At 40.4% G+C, this 26,841-nt stretch overlaps 1 protein-coding gene across 6 annotated transcripts in view; it reads left to right on the forward strand.

Annotated features, from left to right (window-relative positions):
- ARID1B (AT-rich interaction domain 1B) overlaps positions 1-26,841 on the forward strand; it is a 330,916-nt gene that overhangs the window by 132,410 nt on the left and 171,665 nt on the right. The window lies entirely within an intron of this gene.

Genomic DNA, 26,841 nt, shown 5'->3' on the forward strand with positions numbered 1-26,841 from the left:
ATGAAAAGGAACCCTCCTGCTTATGTGGTTGTTTTTTTTCCTTTCTTGGCTTGCTTTTATTGTATCACACTCAAGAAAGACACAGTTAAAGATACAGTGATTCTGTCTACAGCATTCTGAAATAATTACTTTCTCACTACTCAGTAAAAAGCTGAAATAGGAAGCTGTGGTAAAACAAAAGTAAGGCGGGGGAGAATGTTAATAAATGTATCTAATATGCTAGTCCTGCATCCACCAGCTATTTACTAGAAGCCTTTGATGTCCAGTGTTCTCTAAACTGTTTGTATAAAATGTTTGAAAAGACAGGGAAAGTACAGATTACGAAGCAGAAGTATAAAATACATCTTTATAATTCAGTAGGTAGGATATTCAGTGGATTTATAACTTGGCCATCGATCTGTAATTCACTGTAATTATTTTGCACATTCTGCATTTTTCCGTTGCTTGTGTGCAATTTGGTATAGGCAATAACAAGAATAATGTTCACAACTCTGCTTCTTAGTGGTGTAAAGCCTGTACTTGTTGATGGGAAAAATGCCTTGTAAGACAAGTGGATTATACTAACATTTGAAAATCTTTTTGTTTCTTTAACATGTCTAGCAACTACTGAGCCAAGTGTGTAGAAGCCTTTACCCTCCTAGGTCAGATTCCAGCAAAGCCGTGTTGCTTTTATAGAATAATGCCATACGGCAAACTGACTCAGCTTTAAGCACTGCATATGGTCCCAAGGGGAGAAATTACCCATCCAAATGACGGGTGGATGGCAGGCAGGCAAGTTAGGATGTAGCTGCAGCGTGCTCATATTCTGTTTCACTAGGGCTGCAAACATTCAGAATAGCTGCTTGGTGTATTTGAATTTGATCCTCATAACAGTAAGGAGCGTGAGGGGATTGGAAATAAAATAAGAACAATAGCTATTTCTCTTTACGCTGCTTCTGTGAAGTACTTCTGATACATTGAAGGGAATTAATGTCTTTTGGCATGGTTTATTTCATTTTCCAGAGTGGATCTGGTAAGTGAATGGGAATCAAATACAATTATAATAGCCCATTTCTCTTTCCTAAATAAAGTTTGGTATGCTCATATTAACTCATGTCAGTAGTTGCTTAGTTCACATGAGTAAAAGTCAGTTTATAATAGCTAGGAATTTGACTTTATTTTTTCGTGCTGGAGGTTTTCTTGGGAACCTACAGCAGTAAAGAATCCTGGTTGGGTTTCAGTCCACATTAAATGAGTAGAATAGCAGAAAGTGAGTTTACATATTCCATGCTTTGAAAGAAACAAGAAGTAAATATCAAGCACTAAGTGAGTCCAAAACAGAGAGGACATCTGGGGGAAAAAAAATCAGCTGTTTTGTTAATTTGACAATTGTGAGAAGGTGTGAAGAAGGCGATGGAGGGCTGCTGAAATCTGAGAGGTTTGGTAGCTGAGAGTCCTCTATCTAATCTGGGTGGATTTTCTCTCCCTGGCTGGTCCTTTACAGCTGTCTGTGGGCCAGGGTGCAAGAAGCCTGCTCCCCATTGCTGGGGTCTGAGAGCTCTCCGGCTCCCCTGCTGAAGTGCACCCCTGCCCCATCCTTGCAGTAAACCCTCATGAATCCATGAGATGGATTGTGCCACGTTTTCTCTTGTCACAGGCATGATCAAGTCTTTCAAGTGATCTTTGCTCAGAAGAAGAATTGATATGCTGCTTTGTTTTGCTTGCGTGCATTTTAATTTCCTGCACATCCAGTCTTGATTTTTATAACCAGGAGCGCTGACAAGTGAAACCCTTGGGTTCAGTTGGATGTATAGCAGCGTGGGCTCCTCCCAAAACCTTGGAAAGTATAAAAGCAGTAGAATACTTCTTAGAAATCTAGGTTTCTAAGGATTTCTCTGGATGCGTGAATAGTGTTGAAATGTTAAAGAATTTATATCACCTATTGAGGGACAGTACATAACATAACATAAAGCCTTGCTTTTTTAACTAGAGAAACACTTTCTGCATTCCATGTGTAGTATGATCTTCTGAAATCTTGAAACTAACTGAGATTGAAGAGCTTTCCATTTCTAAAGGTTTATACTGAAAGGAGAAATTTGTAGGTATTGCGGGGAATAACCCTGGATTCAGTGGCAAGCTGAGCCATTGGCATCTTCATAGGCTTGAGTAAATAACTGAACCATCCTGGAAACCTTGTGAAGAAATGGGTATAATTGAAAAAATACTGTGTGTTTGGACCAGCTTTCTCAGTTTTCACTATTCGTGACCTTTTACCCAAGTTTCATATGCTGTATTTCCAGTGAAATGAGCAAATATCTAAAATAACACCATCGTATGCAAAATAGATTATTTTTTTAATTGAACTAGTCAGATAAATGTTTATTTTAATAAGCAGAATCTTCCAGCCTCTCAAGGATCAAACCTAGGCTGTAATAATCATTCGATGCCCTTTTTTCCCCTCCCCAAGTTGCACGCTGTGTGGTTCTTTCAAGTGCTCGTGGTACATGTTATTGTGACTCCAAAGTATTTAGCTTCTCTCCACATCTGTTGTTGCATTGACCTCCTGTATTATCCGTACCCATTTTTCTTTTGTGAAAAAATACTCAGTTCTCTAATTTCAGCTTAGCACCAGCTTGACGTAGTGTATTTTCTGCTTACTGAAGTAAGGCTAAAAGCTGATAAGAGAAGTCTTCAAAATCCTGTTTTAGACTGAGTACTAGATTATATGCTTGAAAGGAAGTGAATAGGTATCTTTTACCGATGACAACTAGGACAGATGGAATTCACTTTCTAGGCTAACCTAGTTTTACAGGTTGCTTTCAAAAAAGCACTGCACTCGCAACCATTCAAAGATATTACTGACCAAATCCGTGGAAAAGAAATTATTTGTGTAAAGCCAAAACAATACATGAAAATTAAAAACTAAACTAATGCTATTGGATTTTTATATTTGTTTATGCTTAATTTGATTTCAAACCTGCCTCACTGGAACCAAAGAACATCTCTAGACTTGTGTATTTTATTTATATTTTAGACTGTGGAGGGAGAAGATAGAGGCTTTCTATATAAACTGCAGAATGAGATGTTAGTTTGGTTTAATATCTGCTTTGGAAACTGGTATGTTTTTAATGTCCAAGCATTTAAAGGTTCTGTTGGCTTACTTAATATCCAGGACAAATGCTTTCATGGAGTCGTAGAGTACTTAAATCTTGTACGTACTGGTTACTACTACAAACACTGGGTGAATGGTAACTCTTTCCTCTTTCACACCTTGAGATCAGGCTTGTAATTGTCACAGCTTTTCATTTGGGTGTTCCTATTTCCAGTTGGGACACACCTAGTAGAGATTATTTTTGAGGGTATGGGGGGGGGGGGGGTGTGCTTGATTTACATACTCCCACATTGCCGACAGTCTGGGTACAGTTAGCATTGCACAAAATGCATTTTCTGTTTTTTGAAGAGACACTGCCATATCTTTCCGGAAAGGGCTGAGGATTGTTGGGTCAGTTCTGCTGTGTGTCTGTCTTCTCCCTCATCGGCAGTGGGAGCTGGAAGAAGGCTATTAGTGTCTCTATACTATAGATAGTATTTTGACCTGTGCTAAGGCTGGTAATGGTGTTTTAAAAATCCAGCAAAACTGGTCTTTTTTTAGGAAAGCTTGAGATTATTAAGCTTATTCCTGAAGTGTCTTGCATAAGCAATAAAGCTAGGTTAATGTGTGCTTTCAGGGAAGATCCATCCTGGAAAGCACATCTTTCGCTACATGTCATCTCATGTCTTCTCATTATCTTCTGACAATCCTGCATTGTTGGTTGGTGTGTCTGTCTGATTTCTACTCTACCCTACCCTACTGTGTGCGGCGTATCTTCAAGGTGTTCATACAAATACTGGACAATTGTGCTGCCAGACATGCTCCATCAGATGATTTCTAGTATGTGTTGCCTAGATGATGGGATCTTGAGCAGATTGCTTTGATTGATGGTCAAGAGAATTAGGGGCTTGATTGTCTGAGCCTTGTGGTGGATGCACAAGAAAGTTCTTGTCTGTCTGTAGAGGGCTTATTTATTATCACTGTTAGTAATTCCCTTTTGGACAGTCATTATGTCTGTCCACTGAAACACAGGCGTGCTTTTCCGCTCTTCACCTCCTGAGCTTTCTGAGCTGGTGGTTCCTGTGGAGACTTGGTACCTTTGTCTCAGTGTTATCATAAGGAAGGCAAAATAGTGCCTGGCTGACTTGGGTAAGTGATTTCTTTGCAATGGTCATGATACAGTTCTTGAGAGGGGAAGATGCTTTTATGTAAAATGCTCTTCTTGCCAGTAGATTGAAAGAAATTATACCTTGAAAGATACATTTCTGGTGTATATGGTTTACATTTAGCTGACCACAGATTTCAGTTCGGGTGGCTGAAGAGCTGGTTTGAGCTAAAGAATTATGTAGTGTCTTCTAAGCGTATTGGGAATCTCTGCCTTGACATCTGCAAGCTCACAGCTGCTCAGAGGGTCTTCTTCACCCTGAAGCAGGGATTGTGTGGACGTTCCCTCACTCAGCACGGTTGTAACGTGTCTGCGCAAGTAAACCAAGCAAGGGTCTGAGGTCTTCCTTAAGTTGGGTTGCTTCTCTGTGTTTGGACAAATTTGAACCTTTCTGTTCCAGGAAAAGAATAACATCAAATTAGGTAATCACCTCCACTAAAATGTATCTGTATAGATTATAGCATGTTTGGAAGAGCCAGCCTCCTCCCACCCCACAAAACTACGCATCCTGAAGGCCAACAGGAAAGGGGGCTGATTATGCAGTCGTAAGGAAGATCCGTATTTCCACTGGCAATTTAAGTAGGTTGGCTGTTGAACTTGTTTACGAATACAGAAAGATGAAAAGGCCACAAGTGCTAGTAAAATCCCTTTTTCTTTATTGACCTCTTGGGAAAAAAGGTGTAGTAGGTACTGTTCTGTTTCAGTCAAAAGACAGTCCTCCCACGCTGTGTTTTAATCCTAGTGAAGAGCTCTGACACAATCCTATGTATACAGGGGCTATAAGGCAAACTTAACTAGGATGCTGAAGTAAGAGAGGTATGACCCAAACAAAAAAAAACCAAACAAAAACCCTTTTCAGGAAAAAAAGAATCAGAATTTGTTATTTAAATAGATAGCTCTTTGTCAGTAGCACCCAGGCTGCTGGGTCTCCCCTAATACTGTTAACATAAAATACCTATCAGCTGCATCTACTTGTCTCCTTTAGGCTGAAAAAGTGGAGGATTTGTATTAAAAATAAGATAAAAATAATAATAAAACCCCAGAGACGTTTCCACTGGATGATCTCTGTGTATATTCTAAGAGCACTTGTTAGTGCTGACATTTCCCTGTATGAATATTTTATGCGGGCATTCTACAGTGGCCAGCACTTGACTTTGCTTTCCTGTAGTTAGTACATCTTATCTGTTCTCCTCAAATTGTTATTTTTCCCAAGGTAGGAGGAAGAACAGTACTGTTGGTGGGTGCTCCAGCAGCTGGCTTTCCTGTGAAACTGTGAAGGGTTGTAAGACCCGAGTGTAATCCGTGTAGCTGCTTTGCTGTTCCCAGCCTCTGTATTATGTAGGCTGTGGCTCTCTGTAAATTCCATCTAGGCAGTATCACTCAGAGGCAGGGCATGAAAAAACCTTCTTACCAAATACTTTTTTTTTCCTCCAGATTACCATTTCTGTCCATACAAGGACCTTTTTTTATGGTCAGCAAAACACTGTGAATTTGTCCTGGTGCGTGTTGCGCCTTTTGTGTTTCCAGATTTTAAGCTGTGGGGTATTTTTAGAGTGAAGAGGTGGACAAGAACTTTGTCTCCCGTTCAAATAGAGAAGTGCAGCATATGGTTTCACTGGTTACAGATTTACCATAGGAAGAGGTAGGTAGGACTAGCAGACCAGTGCTGGCATTCTCCTAAATATTCAGAAAAACTGCAAAAAGGAGGAAGAAATCTGAAATTTCTGAGTAGTTGTGACAATTTATGTAAGGAAATTTAAACTTCAGAAATATAAGGAAACACATGCATGTTTGCTAGAGACAATATACACCCTAGAAGAGCCAGAACTAAATCTTTGAAGTCTAATTGCAAGGCAGTCTTCTCCCATTTAATTGATATTTAAACATTGGCTAACATGAATCTTTGCCATTTAACTGACATTAACAACCTTGGTTAACTTGGTTTTGAGCTTTTGATTTTATGGTTTGTTTGTTTTATGTTAATTTCACTTTAGTGCTTGGATCCTTGTAAAATAGATTTTTTTTTTTCCTTTTCAAAAACAAACATCAAACATCCAGAATATCTGTTTTGTTTTAATATTTAAACATTTACACACATCTTGGGCATAATTGTATATGCATTTTATAGCATGAAAAAGTGAACCATATTGATTGTAAATTCTGAACATCTGCACTACAAACCAAAACCATACTTTTTTGTGCACCTTGCTTTCTCTAAGTTTTTCTTATCATACTTTAAATATTTCATTTTTATTAATTGCTGCCTTTACTTTTGGCTTATCCAGCACCTTTTTTTTATTTTTTTTTTATTGTATTCCTTTAAACCATTTCTCTTTTCTCTGCATCTGTTCTCTGCATCGATAACTTGTTTGGAATAAGCCAACCTTAAAACAGGCTTTCTGACCCTCAGTCTATCGCTGCTACTATCACACTGGTGCAGTGAGCAGCATGTGGTCGCTGAGGGGTTCTGCTGGAGCAGAGTGGCCTCTTCAGTATCTGTGTTTTCCGTGTTCCTGCACGCAGACACACCACCTTAGCAGAAAGCATGAGCTTGTAATGGGTTTCCACATCTGCAGTTGCTATGAGTGGAGACACAGTCACCATTGGTGCCTTGTGCTGTCAGTGTAGCCCTCAACAGAGAAGGGTAAATGGCTCCTGGTGCATAGAAACTTGTTCACATGCCTGTGTTTGCTTTCTAGAGCTGGGCCCTGGAGTTTAGTTTGGTGGCTTCTGATTGTCAGTGGAATAGAAAAAGAGAGAAGTGCTTTCTGCCCTGAATGCCGTGTACCACATGTACTGCATTAACATCAATCAGCTGTTAATGACAGTGGCAGCTACATTTCAGATGCATTAGAGCACCACTGGCAGAAGGTTCCCCCACATATACACGAGTAGGTATTCTAGTATTCTGTAAAGCAGTGCATATGTTGACTTTTTCTGGTTTTAGCAAGCTCTGAGATTATCACAGTATTTTAATCAACTGGGAAGGTGTTAATTCACTGCGAAGGAAATGACTGCACATAAAGCTTCTTCACATCAGCAGCAACGTTCTGCTGCCTCAGGACACCGGGGTGTGGTGCTCATCATGCTGTCCAGTAGGAAGAAATGTTCCAAAATTCACCAAGCAGAAGGAACTAAACACAACCTCACTTCTTTTCTCTGTCCAGTCATTGTCTTTTATCCATCAGTAATCTCAACTGCAGTTGAATTTCTGATTATATATTTGCATTTTCATTCAATCTTTTACCAGTTGTTCTTCACCCAGGATTTCGGGGCGGGGGGGGGGGGGTATTTTTGGTGATCATAAGAACAGATTTTTATATATAGCTGTATTTACAAGACACAGTGAACTTGCAGAGAGAGAGAACATCATTGTTCTGCCACTGCTCATTTGTTGTACAGTTTTGGTTGTGATGGAACATCTGATCACACAACAGAGCAGCTTCAGAGCTGCCTGAAGACATTTCATTCTCTGTCATTTCTCTTCCTTGTGATCTTCCACAAGCTTATTCTATTAAAATGACACAAAAAGCATGTTCTGAGCCATTTAGACATTCTGGCATGAGGACATCATGTTTGGACATGTTGAACTTAGCTGTTGCAGCAGAAGAGTGATGGGAGCAAAGGACCACTGTAGGCAGCTGGATCATACAGGCCTTTTCATAGATTGATTGTGCTCAGTCTCAAAACTGGCTTCCCTACCTGCACCTGCTCTGCTCTGTTTGGATAGCTGCTCTAGTATTTGCCCAAACTCATCTCGTCTGTGTTTTTGCTTTTGTTGTTGTACATTTGTCTTTGAAGTAGACTATCTGCAGCCTTCACTGTGAGCTGTTGTCTGACAACATTAGTTAGGCTTCTGTAACAAGCAGGAATTAGGGCGCATCTGGACTAGAGAGCATTTTAAGTGATGCAACTATGTTGGTCAACTCTGAATGTTTTGATGTGTTGATGGGTGAGAGGTACTGTATTTTTTTGTTGTTCTCTGTTCTTGTGTCCACATGGAAGGCATGCGTTCCTCCTCTGCTGAATTTGTTGGCCATATTTGCTAGTGCTGCGGTAGGACTTAACTAGGTCAGTGTACTCCAAACAAAAATTAGATGGCATGAAAGTGGATATACGGATATCTTGTGCACTTAATTCCACTCCTCCTCTCACAAATCCAAACCAAACCCCCCAAACTCTTACATTTGAAGTTATTCACTTGGCAATATTAATAAATTCCTTCAATATTCCTTATGTTGAAGACTTTAAAGAGTGACTGAGATCTACAGATAACACATTTCTTCAGAAATTACTTAGACAAGGGCGTTGAGTTCAGTCACATATCAGAAACTATATTTATAAATGACACATAGCACTCATAAATGTTTATAAAACACGAGGTTCAGGCTTAACTGATGTGAGTCCCACAAGTGCAAGTGTTGAATCATAATCACCGTTTACCTTCTTTAACTGGTCTTTATCTGGTCTAGAGGGTTTTTCAAGTAGTTAAGTCTTTAAAACAAATCCACTCACTGAATAAGGAAGAACAAAAGGGTCTTGAAAGTGTCTGTATCTTTGTGTTCCCTGATACAGAAATGTCCGTGTTTCAGCACTGAAATAACGCAAAGTTTAGGGAGAACACCACTGTTGAGTTTTTTCGTTTGGTTGGTTTTGTGGTGAGCGCTTCTTTTTTCTTTGGTGTTGAAAACAATTTTTGAAATAATATTTCTTTGTATAAATTCAGAATTTTCAAATGCTGTTCACTTGCACTTACATGCCTGTGGTTTTATTTACTTAAGTGTTGCTTTTGAACGTAGCATGAAGAATTGTGCTGTTTCTGGTCTAAGACTTGGAGTTCAATACATTCTTTACTCCTTTATCTTGATTTTATGCTTACTGGAAATCCTTGATGAGAAATAGGTTTTATTTTTCAGGAGACGCGGGTAAGTTTTTTGTATTCATTTTGATGTAATTTGCTGAAGCAATGTCGATTTGTCTTTAAAAGTACTACTGGCCACTTGTGATGATGGAGTTGGACACTGCCTGAATAGATTTGTAGGCTTGTTTTCCATATATTGAAGACAGTTATTTAATTTAATTTTTGGAAAATGCTGCATAAGAAAGCTGTCCTCAACATGTACTATATTAAAGTACAAAAATCACTGTGTTAAAATGTAAATAAAATAGCCACTTTTGAGCTGGATGAACAATTTATAAGCTATTCTAGACATCTTGACTCAATGAAAGTTCAAACAAGCTACAATGCAGTACTTGTTACTAGCTTTCTTTTTTCTTAATGTTATATTTTGACTTTTATGCACTAAATACGTTTTTAGTTTGCAGCTGCATTAGCTGATTCGGGATGGTGTTTTTGGGATCACTGGCAGAAATCAAGTCCTGATGTAAAGATTTCTTGGTTGTTATAGGTTGATTTTGAGTTCTGATAGGTATTTACCTCTGGAAATATAAATTAAAGTTAATACTCCCAACGTGCACGAGCGTAATATGTGTAAATAAAAGTTTAGATGCTTTGTTTGCTCAGAGATAGGCAGCTTGAGTTGCAAAATTTTTCTCCTACTGCGGAGCAGCTTTAGACTCAGGTTGGAATATGGTGGGGTTTTTTTTGATGTGACACCCCTTTCAAAAAGCAAGAGGGGGAGCATTGAGGCTTTTACATATCAGGCTCACAAGTTGTAGCATTTACTTCTAAATACTGTTCACATTTGTGCTCAAAGAAAAAGAAGTGAATTGTAGATCCATGAGATGTAATATGAGAGAAACGATGTATATTGATGTGTAGTGTCTGGTTCAGAGTCACTTGCAATGAATGCAAAGGTTGCCATTGACTCCACTGGGCTTTTATCTGCCTATACAACAATCTGTTAAGAGAGCTTCTTTCTTAAATAGAAGCAATGTGATTTGCTTTTTTTATGCTGTGCATAAGTACACTTCAGTGTGGTATAGTCAAGAGTAAAGTGTTTTTTTTTTCCCCTGACAGTAATTAGGTATTTTCCTTCTTAGACAGTTTTCCATTTCTGTGATTTTAAAGGATGTTTAACTTTCATGAATACAATTGCAACAACAACAATTGTCAGCAGGTTTGGTCTTGTTGCAACCCTTTGCCTTGAATAAAATACCAAGTATAATTCTGAAGTAGGTGCATGCTTCATGACCTAGGAGTCAAATAGACATTATCTGCCTGTCTGAAACATGGAAGCTCCAGTTTCTGCTATATCCAGTTGGGGTATGCCTTTTTTTCCCCCCAGTATCTATGAATCTTACACATACAGATAGGCCAGGAGTAACTAAATCAGTTTGAATTCATCTCTACAGTTCATAGTCTTTTCTGTCTTTTGTGTATCTCTTACTACTGTCCTGATGGATGCAGTTTTAGTGCCAGCAGAGAATTCAGTTCTGGTGGGAACAAGTGTCATCTGTTAGAAATCCTACCAACTGCACATTCAGACAAAAATGAAGCACTTTGCCACAAGCAGCCTCCCTGCAGTAAACCAGCTCTCTCTGCCAGGGCAGCTTGCTCAGTGTTGCTTAACCTAAGCAGCGTCCCAAACTGGGTGTGTGTATTTAAATGTCTGTTTGCCCCTTTTGCATCTTTTGTGTCCGCTTCCCTGTCGGTGAATGTGGGGTGAGCAGCAGGCCGGCGCGAGGCCACACGGGCTGTAGCAGGAGGCTTCTCCAGTGGGCTCCCATCTGTCGGGGCTGCGCTCTGATAAAGCTTGCGGCAGCTGGCTCAGCTCGCCACTAATCCATTCATCCCGGCTGTGGATCAGAAGGTGGCCTGTCGCTTCCCGGAGGCCTATGGACCTTGGAGAGTTGCCGTAGCCCCTGAGTGGTCCCACTGGACCTGCCAGCAAGTACAATGATAGGGCACATGCAACCTGAGCAAGGGGCATGTGTGGTGGCTCTAGGGCATTGTGCAGGGGACAAAGCCAGTCACTCTCCTCCCAACTGACCTGTTGTGCCTTCGTCAGCAACAGTGTGTGTTTGCAGTTGATGTGCTAGCTGCGGGTGGAAGATCACTATTAATGTGTTACTGAGGAAGGAGCTGTGAAGTCCTGAAATATTTTCTTGCATATCGTGCAACTCGGCACGCACAGACCGCCAAGCAGAGTCAGCCGCTCAGAGCTCCAGATGGCACCGACGACTGTGAGAGACCACGGCTGTATGTGATCTGTCCTACTGCTTTTTGGTGTAGGCGTATTATTGCTGTTACAAATAATTGATGAGTATAGTGGTTATTTAAAACCATGTAGTAGTTGCATTTCCCTCCCCGACCAAGGCTACATAGCTTATTAACTAAGAAAAGCATAGAGATAATTCCTGCCCTAAAAATTTATAGCCTTTTCTGCACAAAATCTGTCTTTGAGCCCGGAAGGTCTGAGAGGAGTTTTGCTGAGAATGGGAGATGGAGCAGAAGATACAAAGTTCAGAGAGAGAACAGAAATAGAAAGATGATGGTGGAGCATACATGTGGCAGAGCACTGTAAGAGCTGAAACGCTGTAAAATGGGCCAGCAAGAAAGACCTTGTAGGTGACGGATATGAGTCTTCAATCATCTGTTAGAAGTAGTAGCTCTTTCTTATATTAAAGAGGATCTGAATATTTTGGGGATGCTTGTGAAACCTGGGATGGCCACATGTTCATTTTTTTGTTCATTTATCAGAACAATAAAAACAGAACATGTAGGCAGGAGTGATTAGCTGGCTTGTCCCTTGTCATGGTTCCCCAGTCAATAGAAGCAGCAGCACACCCTCAGCTACCTCATGTCTCTTGCAACTGTGTCAATAGTTTTGTAGCTTTCCTATTTATTTGATGACATCTCTAAAAAGAAAAAAAGAGGCAAGCTCAATCCCGGAAGTCACGAGGTAATTAAACAGCTCAGGAGAAACTGGTTTCATCCCATAAAAGAAGTGCCTGCGAGTTTAACAGAATCCTGATCTAAGGATTGGCGTCTGTTGCAGCAAACACCTTTGGGGCAGTCCAGAAGCAAAATGGGCACACTGCTACTGCCTGAATTGATTCCCCAGCTGATGGCTGACATGACCTTCAGTGCATATGACATGTTAGGAGATGCTGGACACAGCAATTTGAATGGACGTGGAGGATGCAGCATAAAGTAAACAAAACAAAAACTGCTCAGAGCTCTGTCACAAGCTTTTTACACCAAAGTTTTGTGGCAGAAAGTTGCAGAGGCTACAAGAAAAGCAGTAACATATTCAAAACTATCTTCATTTGAAGTGAGAGGTTCAGATGAATTCCTTTAAAAGCACATTTAGATGAATACATATACAGTAGCACAGAATAAATGGATTTTGTTCTCCTTTTTTATGATGAGACCACTCCTCAGAAGGTGTACTTTAAATGAATCATTGTTTTGAAATCCTCAGAAAGGAAGGTTCAGTTGCAGAGAAAACAGAGCAAGCAATGCAAAATCCTGGAGCAGAAGCCTGGTTAGGAAAACCAGATTCACAACTGAGTGGACAGGCCTCCGTGGTTTTGTAGCTCTGCTGATGAACCCAGCTCTGGTTTGCTTCAAACATGAAAATCTGTCTAAAGTAGCTACACTGCAGTCCAGCCTTACATGAGCAGTTAAACTCTCAATACCTTAAATACACTGTGGAAACATGGATAGATGAAACCGAATGTTAGATAAAATTGGATTTGGCATAGTAAATTTATATAGACTTTTCAGGCCTGTGCTATTTCTGTGGGACGCTGTTCTGTTTTGAATCTAATTTTAGTTTGGAGAACTCATTTGCTTTCCTTTTTCACATCCATATGTGCTCATATGGTGAATTTATAGTCTTTTTACTAGGTTTTCATTATGTTAACTCTAATTATTATAGCACTATGGAAGCAGTGCCGTAGTTCATACTGAGATAGAAGCTCTTGCATTTAATCAGTGAAAGTATTTTTTGTTTTGGTTAAGCGTTCTGGTATCAGGAATTAGGAGGTTAAAGTTAATAATTTGGGGGGGGGTATGTAAATGGATGCAAAAGGAGGGCATGGTAAAATCTAGCAATAACAATTTGCTGTGTTAATCAAATTATTTAGAATTTACTGAAATTTGTTGAAAGCCAAAGCGAGGCATTAAATAGAATTTATATGAATATGCTCGGCAGATGCTGAAAGACACTATTTAAGTAATAAAGAAGTTTAAAAACAATGGAAAATTGCATCCTAAAAGTACAGGTTACCCTGTTCCCTTTCAGTGATTTGATGGCTCACAGTACTTCTTTTCATACATGTGCATGAGTTCTTTCCCATTGGGTTTGTCCATGTGGCTATTTGTCATGATTTTCTATCCTTCAAAGTGAGACCGGAATGGGAACAGCAGCTCTGACAGCAGCTTTTACTTAGGTATCAGTGCCAAGGATTAGATTTCAAGTGCTCTGTGAAATGCCGTGTTCTGCGGAGAGCCTGTTAGGAAAAGTACAGCGTTCATACAAATACAACTTGACAGTTAGGTGTTTCTCTAAAAATACTGGCTACTTTCTCCTTACTCCAGTTGTCTTCCCTCCCCAAGGCATCAGTCTTTGGTGTGAAACACTCGGCCCAAGAGTCATAGATCTCTCTTGGACAGGTGACAGAAGATTGTAAGCAGCTCTCCCAGGAGCACATGGAAGAAGTTACTGGAGGTGGGGTTAGCACTGGGAGGGGATGGACACTGGAAAACACCAGGAACGGTTCAGGAGGAAGGCTGCTGGGGTGGATGAGGGAGAATGGGAATGTTTGGGGCTTTGATGAAGCCCAAAGGGCTTCGTGGGGGAGAAGTGTTTGAGCCAAGATCAAGCAGCAGCAGCAGTTTGTTTAGAAAAAGTGGACGGTGAAGATGGAGGTGAGGACATGGAAAGATGTAGTGAAGCATGTTCACTGATCTTGCTGATGGAGGAGAGATGGGAGATGAGGTGTTAGCTGATTAAGTTGTCAGATAATTTTGTTTTCCCTATTGTGGAAGAATAAATTGTGAGTCTGTTGTTGAGGACTTCTGTACAATTGCTTTCTAATATTGGATAATTCTTCACAGTCTCTGGCCTCACAGACATCTCTGCAAAACCTCTCCCAGTTGTGCTACCCACCAGCACTTGCATCCCAGAGCTTTTATCGAGTCATTTTGTGACCTGCCATAAGCCAGCCACGGGGCCTGGTGGTGGTGGTGTCAGAGCACTGCCTGCCCCAGTGTTCCCACCAAATGCCATGTGATGAAGACTGATTTCAGTGAGAAAATGACCATGTGTTTGCAGTTTGCACCAAGGCAGAAGGTAGCATTTGTCACGTATTTTGGGGCGGTATTTTGTTGCTCCCATGTTTGCGTGGGTTATTTTTACAGTTCAACTCTGGGACATGCTGCAGATGAACATTTGTGTTCAGTGCACTTGTGAGCCACCATGGCACTCTTTTTCTACCAGTACAGTCACTCCTTCCTCAGCAGTATATGCATAAAAAGCCTTTATCGTCAGCTTTTCTTTTGCAATGAAGAAGCAGTTGCAGGGAAATAAGCCATAATTGCATAATTTGGTGGGCAGGCTTTGACCGGAGCTCAGAGGCTTAAATGACTAGAAAAAGCTACCTATTGCCGCGTTTGTTTGTTTGTTAATTAAAAGTGTGTGAATGGAAGACGTATCCGATCCTGCTGCATCATTAACAAAATGTGTGTAACCTGAAGTAGAACAGGCAACATAAATGGATGAAGAGAGGCAGAAACAGCAAGTCTTTCAAGGAAGTCGCTCAGGACTAGTGTTGTTTATTGATATTTAAAAGGAAACTGATACAGGAGAAACAGATTCAGATTTCAGCCTGAGGCTGAAACACAGATCTTTTCACCATTCACAACTTTTTAGGAGGATCCATTTGTGTCTGCAGCATGCCTTTGAGGAAGGACACACAGAGTGAAGTTGTATGTATCATTTCTATATTACTTTAAAAACAATAATATGTTGTCTGTAGATGCATAGGCAGCCATATTCTGTTCTGGAAGTAATACTTGCAATTTGGGTTGTATGTTTCTAGGTTCTATTTTATGTTCTTAGCTTTTCTTTCCCCGTGCCTTTTTCTCTGCCGCCTTCTTACCTTTCCACCTCTCCTCGTACCCCTAACAAAAAGGGAAAAAGAAAAGAGGAAAGCAGAAATCAACCCAGGGGATGCAGCTAATTTGCTAATGCTTGTACATTCACTCTGAAATAAACATCATGACAAGGTCAGCAACACACAGAGGCACGCTCCTTGGGATAGATGAGGAACCTTTAAGCTACAGAAGATCATAGATTTGTTACTTGATTCTGCACATAGCATGTTGTGTTATCTCCCTCGAAACAGAACCTCCTTGCATTCAGTTCCCTGACTGGAAGGTCGTGCCGTTACTTAGGAACTTTTTCTCAGTTCCAGCTTAAGCGCAGCTATTCCTGGGAGTTTTTACTCATTTCTGCTTATGCCAGATTGCCCTTTCTTATTTAGCTGTCTCTCCCATCCGGTTTATCTTCTGAACATTTTAATTTAGGTAGTTTATTTTACTGTAACTTTTTTTTTTTATGCTACACCTGTAACTAATGAGGTACCTAAAACATACCAGTCTCATTTTTCTGCAGGTTAGGAGTAAGCTCTCTGTACAGCAGTAGTTTTGGAAACCATTCATAACAGAACATCCCGTATTTCAGAACTGGTCAACTTAGGACATTCTTTTTGCTGTCCTTGATTACTATGTTATCTATAGCATATGATTTCCAAACTGTTCAAATTTGTCGTACCTTGAGAAGTGATGTGGATTAAATGTGAATAAATAAGTTCTCTCTTCCCCTGCAGTGATAGTTGAGTACACACCAATTTTATCACTAGGAACCAAGCTTTTCAAGGAGCACGTGCAATGTCAGACTCATGGGTCCTGCACACCAGTATCAGAAATTAATCTATATGTGTTGTCTCCTCAATTATTTTTTACCACTGTTTGTTATTTCCTTAGAGTCACTTCACATAAATAGTAAATACCTTACTGATGCTAGGTTGCCCTAACTTTCATACACTGTGAAGTGTGCGAGATACCTGAACAACGTATTTCACGGAAGTGAAGAGAAATAGCAGATTTAAACCTATTCTCTTACTTAGAAAAACTGTGCACGGTAATTCACAAGTTCAAGTCTGGGATAGTGACCCTGGCTGCTCCAATTCTTGGCTTTTGATGTAAAAGGCAGGTTCATGTCTTTTCATCTTGAGGTTTACGGTTTCATACAGCTATGAGAACATCCTGCGGATACTTTCTTTGTCTGACTGTGGGCAAGACCATTTCTAATTCCAAAATATCTCCTTGTCTAGTACAGTGAGCACCTTAACAAAACTGTTCCTAGCTCAGGGGAGTTCACAATCTACTTCACTTTATCTGAACAGCTGTTTGATCAAAGATTCTTACAGCCTTTCTGTAGCAGCGTTTTATGCTTTAAGAGGTGGGGGTATAACAGTGAATGCCATAACACAACAGGTAAGCTCCGTCCAGCCTTTAAAGGTCATTGCAGAGAATCTGGATTCAGTGGCTCAAAGGTCTTTGTGCAGCAGCACAGGTTTTAGACCATGTGTTGTCTTGTGTCCTGACTTTCTTTTCCAGTCAATGTTTCTGTGCAGCCCTTCGAAACCATGTAGCTTCAGAAATGGATGTGAAACCTGAAACCCTAGGTTTAGACTATTTCCTGATTCGTGAGGAACAGCTGGTTCCCTTAGCATGCAGAGACATCTCAGTTTATGGACAACTGGTTCATGTCCCAGCAAGGATATTTGCTCCTCAAGGCTGGACAGCCCTAACACTGGAAACCTTTCCTCTCCATCTGACTTTTGTTGTGACAAATACTTAATTTTTAATGAGGGAGCGTGTTTTGTCTGTGAGCACACAGGGCTGAGGGAGTAGAATTTTCTTATCGCTGCCCATGATGACAGAACCACATGAAGGGAACAGACTTTTCTAGCTTATTTTAAAAATTACCTTGTTTATGTGGTGATGGGTAAAACCACCTCCATGTAATTTCTTTTAGTTCTCTTTGGTCTGACCTTCAATCCACAAGGGTCTGTTCCTTCTTTCACCTTACCGTGAAGGTGATGTTCCTTCTGCAGTTGCCTTTTCTGGGAAGGTGGAAGAAATCCAGGCCTTTACTGGTGATCCTTCCCACACAGTCCTCTGGCTGGACAAAGGTGCTACTGTAGCAAATTTGAGTTTCTCTGCAATGTGGCTCTTTTAATTCCTCTTAAACCCGGTTGTCAACCTGCATGCTTTAAGCCAAACCACTTCTGGTGCCAAGGCCTCTCTTTACATCATCGGTATCAAAAGGTTCATTCTTCCTATAACCATGAAGCCAATCAGTCCCTGAGGATACTTGTAGCATATAATGGAAAGACAAAGAGTCTGACCATATCTGCGTGGAGACTGTTGAGCTGGATAATTAGATGCATTAAAGTCTCACACAAAACTGTCAGGGTGGAGTTCCTGTCTGTCACCAGAGCATGCTCATGCCACTGCTCTGGCCTTGCTGAGGAGTACCACCATTCCTGATGCCCTTGAAATACACAGCCGGAACTCTGTCTGAAACCTCATGGAGCTCAGCTCCTTGCTGGGCACACAGGGAGTTCTGGGAGGAAGGTCCTGCAGTGGTTCCTTACTTAAAAGATTCTGGGACCACTACCAGATTTGTGTGTGTGTGAATGGGGCTTATTCCAGACCTCTCTGCATTTGCCCTTCATGTATATAAACACGGTTTGAAAATAGATATTACTTATTGGTAATTGATGTCCTTCATAACACACAGCCCTCATGAATATTCAAAGTTTGAATTCCTCCTCTTTCCCCTTTACTCTCCTGCCTGAAAGTCCTTTTGGAACTCCTGTCTTCAGGATAGTGCACGACTGAAAACTGGCATGGCACCGGGCATGCTCCGGCTTAGATGTACAGGAGAGCAAGGCTGTGGGAGGACCACACTGGTATGGCAGACAGGTACTGGTACAGAGCGCCTGTTCCCGAGTGATGGCGTATATATGGACCTGCTGTGGGAGTGAACCTATGAGCTATAGATATCAAAGAACTGGAGTGGCAAAATATAACCTTTCTTTTCCTCTCGAAATCTCTCTCTTCTTTGTCTCCCGTTATCTTCAGTGAAGTTTTTCTACATTCAGATTTTAGTTCAGGCAAATCTGTTATTGGTTGTTAAAATGTTCAGTTGATTTTAAAACAAGGTTCTCTCCTGTTCAGAAACATGCTGTCCCAGTTACTCCAACATGCCTAGCCATGTTTTTAAGCTTCACTCATGTTCTTCTAAATGAAAATGTCACACTTCCTTTTCTAGCGAACTTGTGAAACTGGTCAAACTAGACTGACACAGCAGCATAATACTACACTCACTACTTCTTTAGCTTTGTAGACAAAATGCAACCCTAACAATGCCCTTGTCTGGCTCGGGGTACATCAAAGCATGTGCTTTCTTGTAGGATAAATGATGTACAAATCTAACTCACCTTGATGTGTCCTCCCTGTCTTTGTCTCTTTTCTTCCCTCCTTCTCTTCTTTTTTCTGCTGCTCCCCATCTCTTTTGAAAATAGTGGAGACAAGTTCAAAGAGATGAGACTCTCTTCCACCATGTGGAGTGAATAAAGACTGATAGCTGGCAGAATGAAGAGAGCTCTCAAGTATTGATGCTGAGATGGCAGATCTTTTTTCTCTTCTTCTTCTCCTTCCTGCAAACCATGGGAGGAGATAGCCCATTTCAGGAAAAAAATCCTAGTATAGGTCACTGGAGACCCAGTGTACTCTGGAGTACTTTGGGATCTTCAGATTTGTGGCATTTTTACTGATGATATTTACACAGTTTTCCTTTCTGACTGCTTAACCCAGGAAGGTGAAGGTCAGAGGAGCAATTATCATCTGCAGCCCCCTCATTTCCCATTTAATATGATAGAGCAGAGCAATTCCAGGACTTCAGAGACTGGTACTAACCCATTCTCAACAATATATATGTAATTTCTTAGTAAGCTGTTGTCTTCTACTCTCTCCAGGATATTTACTTAATGTACACTCATGTTCCCCTTTTTCCTCTCCCACCCAGCAATACATTCCTTACATGTGCATTTGTGTAACACAGTAGTACCGTAGAAAGAAGTAGTAGTAGTGGTGCAGCGATAAAATAAGAGAAGATGGCCCTTCTAATTACAAATATCCTTTGTAAACTTAAGTATTTAGGGATGTCAAAAGTTGCTTATTTAGCTGAAGGATATATAAGTATAGAGATGAGTGTTTCTAACAGTATAAAAATAGGGAAAGGGAAGGAGTAAAAGGTAGTGTCTGAAGACAAGACTCCAGAACAAGTCTGAGTAGAGCAGTAACTTCTCATGTGTAGTGATCAAAATGGTGATGACAGTGACACAGTTTGCTTTGAATTGCCTGATTCACAAATGAAGAATGACCATGACAAAATATCTGTTAGGGTTATGAAGCCTACTACACATACATTCCTCATGCAGACAGAAAAAAGGTAGATTTTTGCCTGACACCAGACAGCTCAAAAAACCGGAGCAAACCAAAAAAGCATGGGTAGATAGGAAGTGTATTGAATGGCAAAAATGGTTTATTTATGTACTTAAAAGCATATGCAGAAAATACTCTGCCCCTCTTCCCTGTTCCATTTTCACTTCAGGGTAATAGTAAATAAAAAAATCCCAAGCTTTCAATCCCTTTTTTTAGTTTATTAAAATTTGTAAAAGCTCATTTCTTGCTGTTTGTCTCATGTTCCCAGGGCTGGCTTGTTTATCCCCAGGAAGAGGTAGGAGTGTCTCTTGGGATGCTAGCCTCACAGCCTGAGTCTGGGAACAAAGTCATCTAACGCAGCACTCCTAAATTAAAAGAAGAGTTACTGGTTGGTGGTTACGGAAATCTGTTTAGGTGAAGATATACCAGAGAATCTAAGTTTAATTTGGAAATTATTATGGGCAGGCGCGATAGCACTAATACTCAGGGTGTCTGACATTTCCTACTGTAGGAGCCTGTTTTAAGTTGCTTACAGGTAGTTTTAGAAAGTGTTGGAAACTCAGAAAAACAGCTCAGCTTTTTTAAGGAATGTATTTAAAGAAAAATGGGTTTAGTCATATTAAAAAAACCTACACCACAACCTCTCCTCTTGAAACAGACCTTTCAGTCCCATTGGTTTTAGCAGAAACTTTAAACTGAACTGCTGCTGTGCTTGGCATGCAGGGTAGGTCACTTGCCATTGCCATGAATCACAGAATAGTTAGGGTTGGAAAGAACCTCAAGATCATCTAGTTCCAACCCCCTGCTATGGCCAGGGACACCTCACACTAAACCATGTCTCCCAAGACTCCTTCCAGCCTGGCCTTGAACACTGCCATGAAGCTGCCCATGTAACCCATACTTGGCAGATCTGAATTTGTAATGTTACCTGCTTGGCCCAGGAGCATAGCTAAATTCCTCAAAAGAGCCTCTCCGTGTCATGCTCTCACCCTGTGGCAGCAACAATGGGCTGTGCCTGGCAATGGAGAAAGCAGGCTGCTCTCAAAGCAGAGGTGACACTCAAGATCCGAGCCAAGGATGTGGCACAGAACAGGTCCTTAGGAGCTGCAGGAAGGGAGTGAAACCCCATTGTGGGGGTAAAAAGACAGGATGACTGGCTGGAGGAATGGACAGAAGTAGAAGGAAGAAACTTGAGGTCTAATGAGGAGCCTTGGGAAGGTTAGAGCTGTGCCCATGCAGGGCACGAGTGTGCAGGAGATGAGGGCTGGAGGTGGTGATGCTGGTGGTAGTACAGACTGGACACAGAGAAAGAGTTGGGGTGATGCTGTGTGAGGGCATGGGGAGCACAGGGCCTAGGTCCCCAGGGATGGGGACCATAAGAAGTGCAGAGACTGCGAGCTATAGAAACAGAAATTCAGAAAGTGAAGATTCTAGGTCTGCTGTGAGAGTAAGACCAGGAGTTTCACAAGAGAAAGGTAGCAGGAGTAGGACATGAACAAATGGGTAATGACAGGGAAAGAAGACCACATCTGACTTGACATCAACAACCTCAATTTTCACATCTTAACTTTTGATCCTATTTTTGTGACCTAATAAAATGTTTTAACATACAGGGCTTTGTACAGAGGGGTGTTAAAAATATCTGACCTTGGAAGAACACAGAATATCCTTACTGTAGGAGCATTTGTAAAAGCAGAGCCTGTATTTTATGAAGTACATACTTCAACATCCATGACCTCAAGTGCTCCTATTCTAAACAATCACGACACATCCTGAGATTTGTATATATTTTTTAGAGAGAAGGGTTCATTGAAATAAGCTGACTGCAATCTGAAGCGAATGTATATGGAATTATTCCTCACGAGACTTGTACATCATTTTTATGTTGCAAAACTTCAGGTCTGGTTGGCTGTTTCTATGAAGGTGCTTGTAAACTGGTGTGGAGGCTTAAGTTACAATGAACAAGGTTACCAAAAGACTTTCTGAAGGTGGGAAAGCTTGGGGTTCAACATGATTACTGGATTTAACTGGTACTGTTTTCAAAGCTAGCTATGAATCTTACTTGATAAAATGCTCCTCCAGATTTCAGTATGACTTTGGAACATAAAGGAGTCTTTTGTAAAAGACGTAGGATTTCATGCAAGTATTCTTCCCTTCCTTCCAAATGTTACTACAGCTCCTTTGGCTTCTTAATAAAAATTTTAAATATCTTAAATATTCCACTGATAGGCTGTTATTCACAGTGGGAACCAAATTAATGTGCTCCTGAAAGCTCATTGAAGCAAATACTTGTATCAGGAATGTGTTTGGGCTCAAGGGTTAACTGCTGTCTCTTGTTAACAGCTGTTATACAGAGCAAAGGGAAAAAACTTGATCAGTTTTTGACTACAGCCTTTTATACAGGAAAAAACTCTTTGCCTTTTTAGATGCTTTTTTTTTTTTTTAACCTTTAAGGTACCTGACTTTAAAGGGAATATCCAAATGTCTCTCTGTGGAGACTTAAAACAGCCTTTGTGGAAGTATTTTGAGTGGTGCTAATAACAATGGTTTCTGGCAATTGCAAAGGGGGATCTGACCAATTTTAGTAAAACAGTGGCATTAAACCCCACCGAGGTTGCTTTTGAAATGGTGTTTCAGTTTGAACTGAGTTAAAGTGGTGTTTTAAGGAACAGTTTTGCACCTCGCTGGAAATGATAGACAGCTGCTAGACGAGGTAATGATCTGTCTTCATGTTTGATGCCTTCTTTTATCAGTCTAAGGCTTTTCACTGAGTCAGATCTATTGATTAGCATTAGTTTACTTCTCAGGAAGCCTGCTTTGCATTGAAATGTCATGGGATTGGGATACTAAATGCATGCCATGCTACAGCTTGAACTCTATCTAATGCTGCCCGGTAAATTACATGTTTGCTGAGTGTTAAGCAAGGGTAATAGCTTTGCAGCCCCCCAAAATGTTAAATGAGGTCATTTTTGTCTTCTGTGAACAAATACTGGGTGAGAAAATAACAGGGTCATGCGGTAGATACTCTGCGCTCTGCTTTGCTTTATGAAGTATAAGTTCACGGAGTTACAGAGTGAGTGGAACTCCAGAAAGTTTGGGGCAAAAATCTCTGCTTCACAGTAACTGGTGTGTCTGTATTCAAAAGAATGATAATGGAAGAGTGGGAAGAGAAGGATTATGTACATCATTACTAGTAATGAAATAAACTTACCTCTTAAAAAAACCCAAGCAACAAAACCAAACCAAACCTAAAAAGATAAAATAAAAGAACACACAGAAGCAATTCTGCGAGACAGGAATTTGGTTGAATGCAATGTTTAAAATCCTAGGGGGCTTGCTTTGTTTTTCCTATTTTGCTTGCAGGGTTCCAGGTGCACCGCTCTAAATATATATGGTCACTTTGCAAGCAGAAGCTTAAATATAATACTGCTCAGTAATTATGCTAACCGCATTGATGGAGGTTAGGAGAAAGCTAATAACCTTGGGTAGGGAGAAGATAGTCCGGGTACGTTGAACAGGATTTTTAGCAACCCATTATTTTATATTTGTTTAAACTTCTTCAACATGTGTTGAAAATGTAGAATTTTCCACAATTGCCTGGAAAATTTACTGTTGCCTGAAAGACTGGAATGTAAATGTCGATTTTCAGTGATCTCTCTGATACTTCTTGTTTTACTGTATTGTAATTCTCATGTATTTTCCAGACAGTTCCCACCCTTTACTCCCTTTCTGTGTTTCCTCTTGCTTCTTTTTCCAGACAAGTTGTTATACTTCACCATGCCGTGATAAACATTAGTAGATGGGTTTTATGCCTAATACCTACTTTCTGCACTACTTGTAAATAAGAAACTGACATTTTTCTAACATCTTAGTTTCTTCCATGTTAAAAAAAACCAAACCAGAACGTATTTTGTTTATGTAGTTATTGTAAGAGATACTTGAAGATACGCTGTAGATGACATTGACTCCTCAAGGTTTCTGGTACTGTCAGATTCCACCCCCCACTCCTCCAATCCCCAGGATTACAGTTAGGAACAATTCGGAACACAGGTTCAATAAAGAAAAAGGCAATTTATGATAAAGTGGTTCTTTAAAACAACATGGCAGTATCCTGTGTGTGCAGTCCTTCTTCTATGTGTTTGTACGTTTTAAGCCATTTCCAGGAGCAGTGCTGTGTGCTGCGTGCTGCATAAATGCAGAGTAATTACTGTACAAAAAAAAATGTTTGCTTCCTTTTAATACCTATTTTTAAATAACAAAGGACGTAGTGTTACTTAGCTCTGAAGTAGCATCATCTGAGAAAGGTGGCCATTAAATTTCAAAGAGAAGATGTGATGAAAATAGGGGAGAAGCGGGGAGGAGAGATCATCTCATCATGACTCTTAAAAGAAGATGCATCCCGTTCTGTGTATTTGTAGAGAAAATGAACTGCAAATGCTGAAATTTCCTAACAGTTTTAAAGTAGAGCTAATGTGTGGCATGCCTTGGCAAGCTGTATCTTGCCAATTTTTCTTCATCCCCTCAAGCATATGCCTTGCTTGCATAACCAGTTTTTTAGCCACATGGATTCAGTGTTCCACGCTGCACGGAGGCTGTGCAAATTTATCGCTAATACTAAAAGAACATTCATGTTAAGTTGTTTTGAATAGCAAATTTGATCTAAAAAAAATCGAAAGAAATCCTAGATATTACTTTAAAAATAAAGACATGATCTGGAGAGCAGTGTGGGTATGCCACTGCGTGTGTCACCCAGCTCCATGTTCATCAGCTCTGTGCTCTCACAAAGCGTGATCTTTCTATTGTGGTGGAATTCCCTCCACCTCTCCAACTACCCCTAAATGGTCTTTACCTTGGCCAGAGGACCGAAGGCCATATGGCCCCGTAACATTTTGTTAATGCGCTTCCAAATCCCAGTGAAAGCCCTTCTTTCCAGCAACGCCAGTGTCTTGCCTGAATGAAATTAAATTTTAGTTCCTTGAAAGAAAATGTAATCAGCCTTCCCAGCAGCTGTGAGAATTGTGCTATGCTGATTAGATGTGACACATAGAAGAAAAACTGCTCTAGCAAGTGGTATTTGTGATTCAGTAGGTGACACTCTTCTCTCTCAACCCGTGCTGAATTAATGCCCCAGCAGTGTACCAGGGGACAGGGTAGCTTCTGCTGGCCCCGTTGTTCAGATGAGATGTAAAACTAAAAGTCCTGGCCGCTTGTAGTCATGACAGGTTCCATAGTAAACTAAAACAGAAGATAGGAGGTAGCCCGAGCATCTGAGTTTGATTTATTGATGAATATTGTAATGGAAAATGGGTAGGTATGGTTCTCTTTATTCCTTCTGCATGTTGCACACAGTAACTCTGTGGTACTACACTCCAGGAAGCAGCTCCCACAATTGCACACCTGGTAGTAGGGATGCATCGTGCTGCTTCCAAGCAGTGTGTTGATACCGAGGCTATCCTGTGCATCCAGGAAGGGAACTGGGATTTTTGTGTTTAAGGAAGGGGTTGAATAGCTTACTTTGGGACTGGACAGCGGTTGCCATTTTTATGGATTCAAGGGTGAGGGTTTTCTTAAACACTGAGAGTCCTAGGTGTAGCAACTGATTTTTCCTATAACACTACCTTTCACTGAAGTTCTTGGTAGAAAAGTTCTTTCATCTGTAGAAAACTTGCGTAAGAAATGAATATGAGCCAAAGTCTTTATTTAGCATTTCTGTAATTGTGAAGGACTAATTGATAAAAGTGTCTACAGGAACAGGACCTATTCTGAAAATCCTTTCTCATGTACTTTAAAATTGATAATAGACTTAGCATGAACTTAAGAATTTTCATACAATTGCATAGAGTGCCACAAACCTCTGTTTTGCGTTAGGTTTGGGTTTTTTTGACTGGAAAATGTGAAGTGTGAGAATGCTACTGGTGTTAAGATATTCATAAACTGTGTACTGAAGTACAGTTGATAGTATTTGCAGAATGGCAAGAGAGAGCTGAATTATGTATTTTGTAGGAAGCTATTAATCTTCCTGGGGAATACCATATGCAAACAGGAATACTTCTAAAATTAAGCAAAATGTACATGCTGTGTACTCAAGAGGGGAAGACTAGCACGAGGTCAAAACGTGTATAATAGCAGAAAGATTCTTACAGAAGATTACATTCTCACATATTACAACATTTGACTATCTCAAAAATTAAAGCTTGTTTTGGTACATTTAATACAGAGCATATGTGACTTACAGTAAGTCTGTAGGAGTCTCTTTAGAAATGCAGTTTAGTAGTGTCTTAATGTACTTGAATATCCATGGACATTACTCCTTTCTCTCCCACAACTTAATCCCACTGGATTTTTTTCTACCAGTGGAGGATGAGTGGACTGTTTATCCTGAACCCATCACTGTGGGGGTTTTTGAGCTAGGCTTAAATCAGCCAAATAACACAAGAGGCATTTGCTGAGCTGGATTTTTTTTTTTTTTCCTTTAAAATGTATTCCTGCAGAGACGTAACTGTAGTTGGCAATGAAAGACTGAACATTAAACCAGAGCGAGCCATGGTGAGTGCAGTGATCTCCCCCTGAACTCTGGTTCCATAGTCATGGAGGGTTTTCAGACCTTTTCAGTTTCTGGTGTAACTTCTGAAAGATGTTAGAATAAAACTTTCAGATTTTGTCGAATCTGACTATAATGGAGGCACGGAAAGAGGTAACAGAGGGAGAGGAGGGAAAGAAGAGGGAAGATGAATTCTGCTTTCACGTGAGCCAAAACGGGCAGTTAAATAGCTCTAACTACACCCAAACTGAAGTTGTGTTTATTAAAATACAAAAAGAGGAAAGAACCCAAGTATGTCTTCTTTTTCCTTCCATCTGCACACACGCTTGCATCTGAGTTTATTACCATGGTCACAGTATTGGTTGCTTCCTAGTAAGTGACTGAATAAAAGCATGGTTGCTCTCCCCAGATCAATTTGAAGTCCTAAATTGCTGTCTAATTCTGAACAACATGCATGCAGTACCCACCCTCTTGTCCATGAGAATTACCATGTATTTCAGATGCAGCCAAGCTTCCCATCAGTTTAGTTAAAGCAGCTTGTGCAAATTTATCTAAACCAAGCGTATGTAGAAGCG

This window comes from Lathamus discolor, chromosome 5 (assembly GCF_037157495.1).
Source record: "Lathamus discolor isolate bLatDis1 chromosome 5, bLatDis1.hap1, whole genome shotgun sequence".
Classification (NCBI taxonomy): Eukaryota; Metazoa; Chordata; class Aves; order Psittaciformes; family Psittacidae; genus Lathamus; species Lathamus discolor.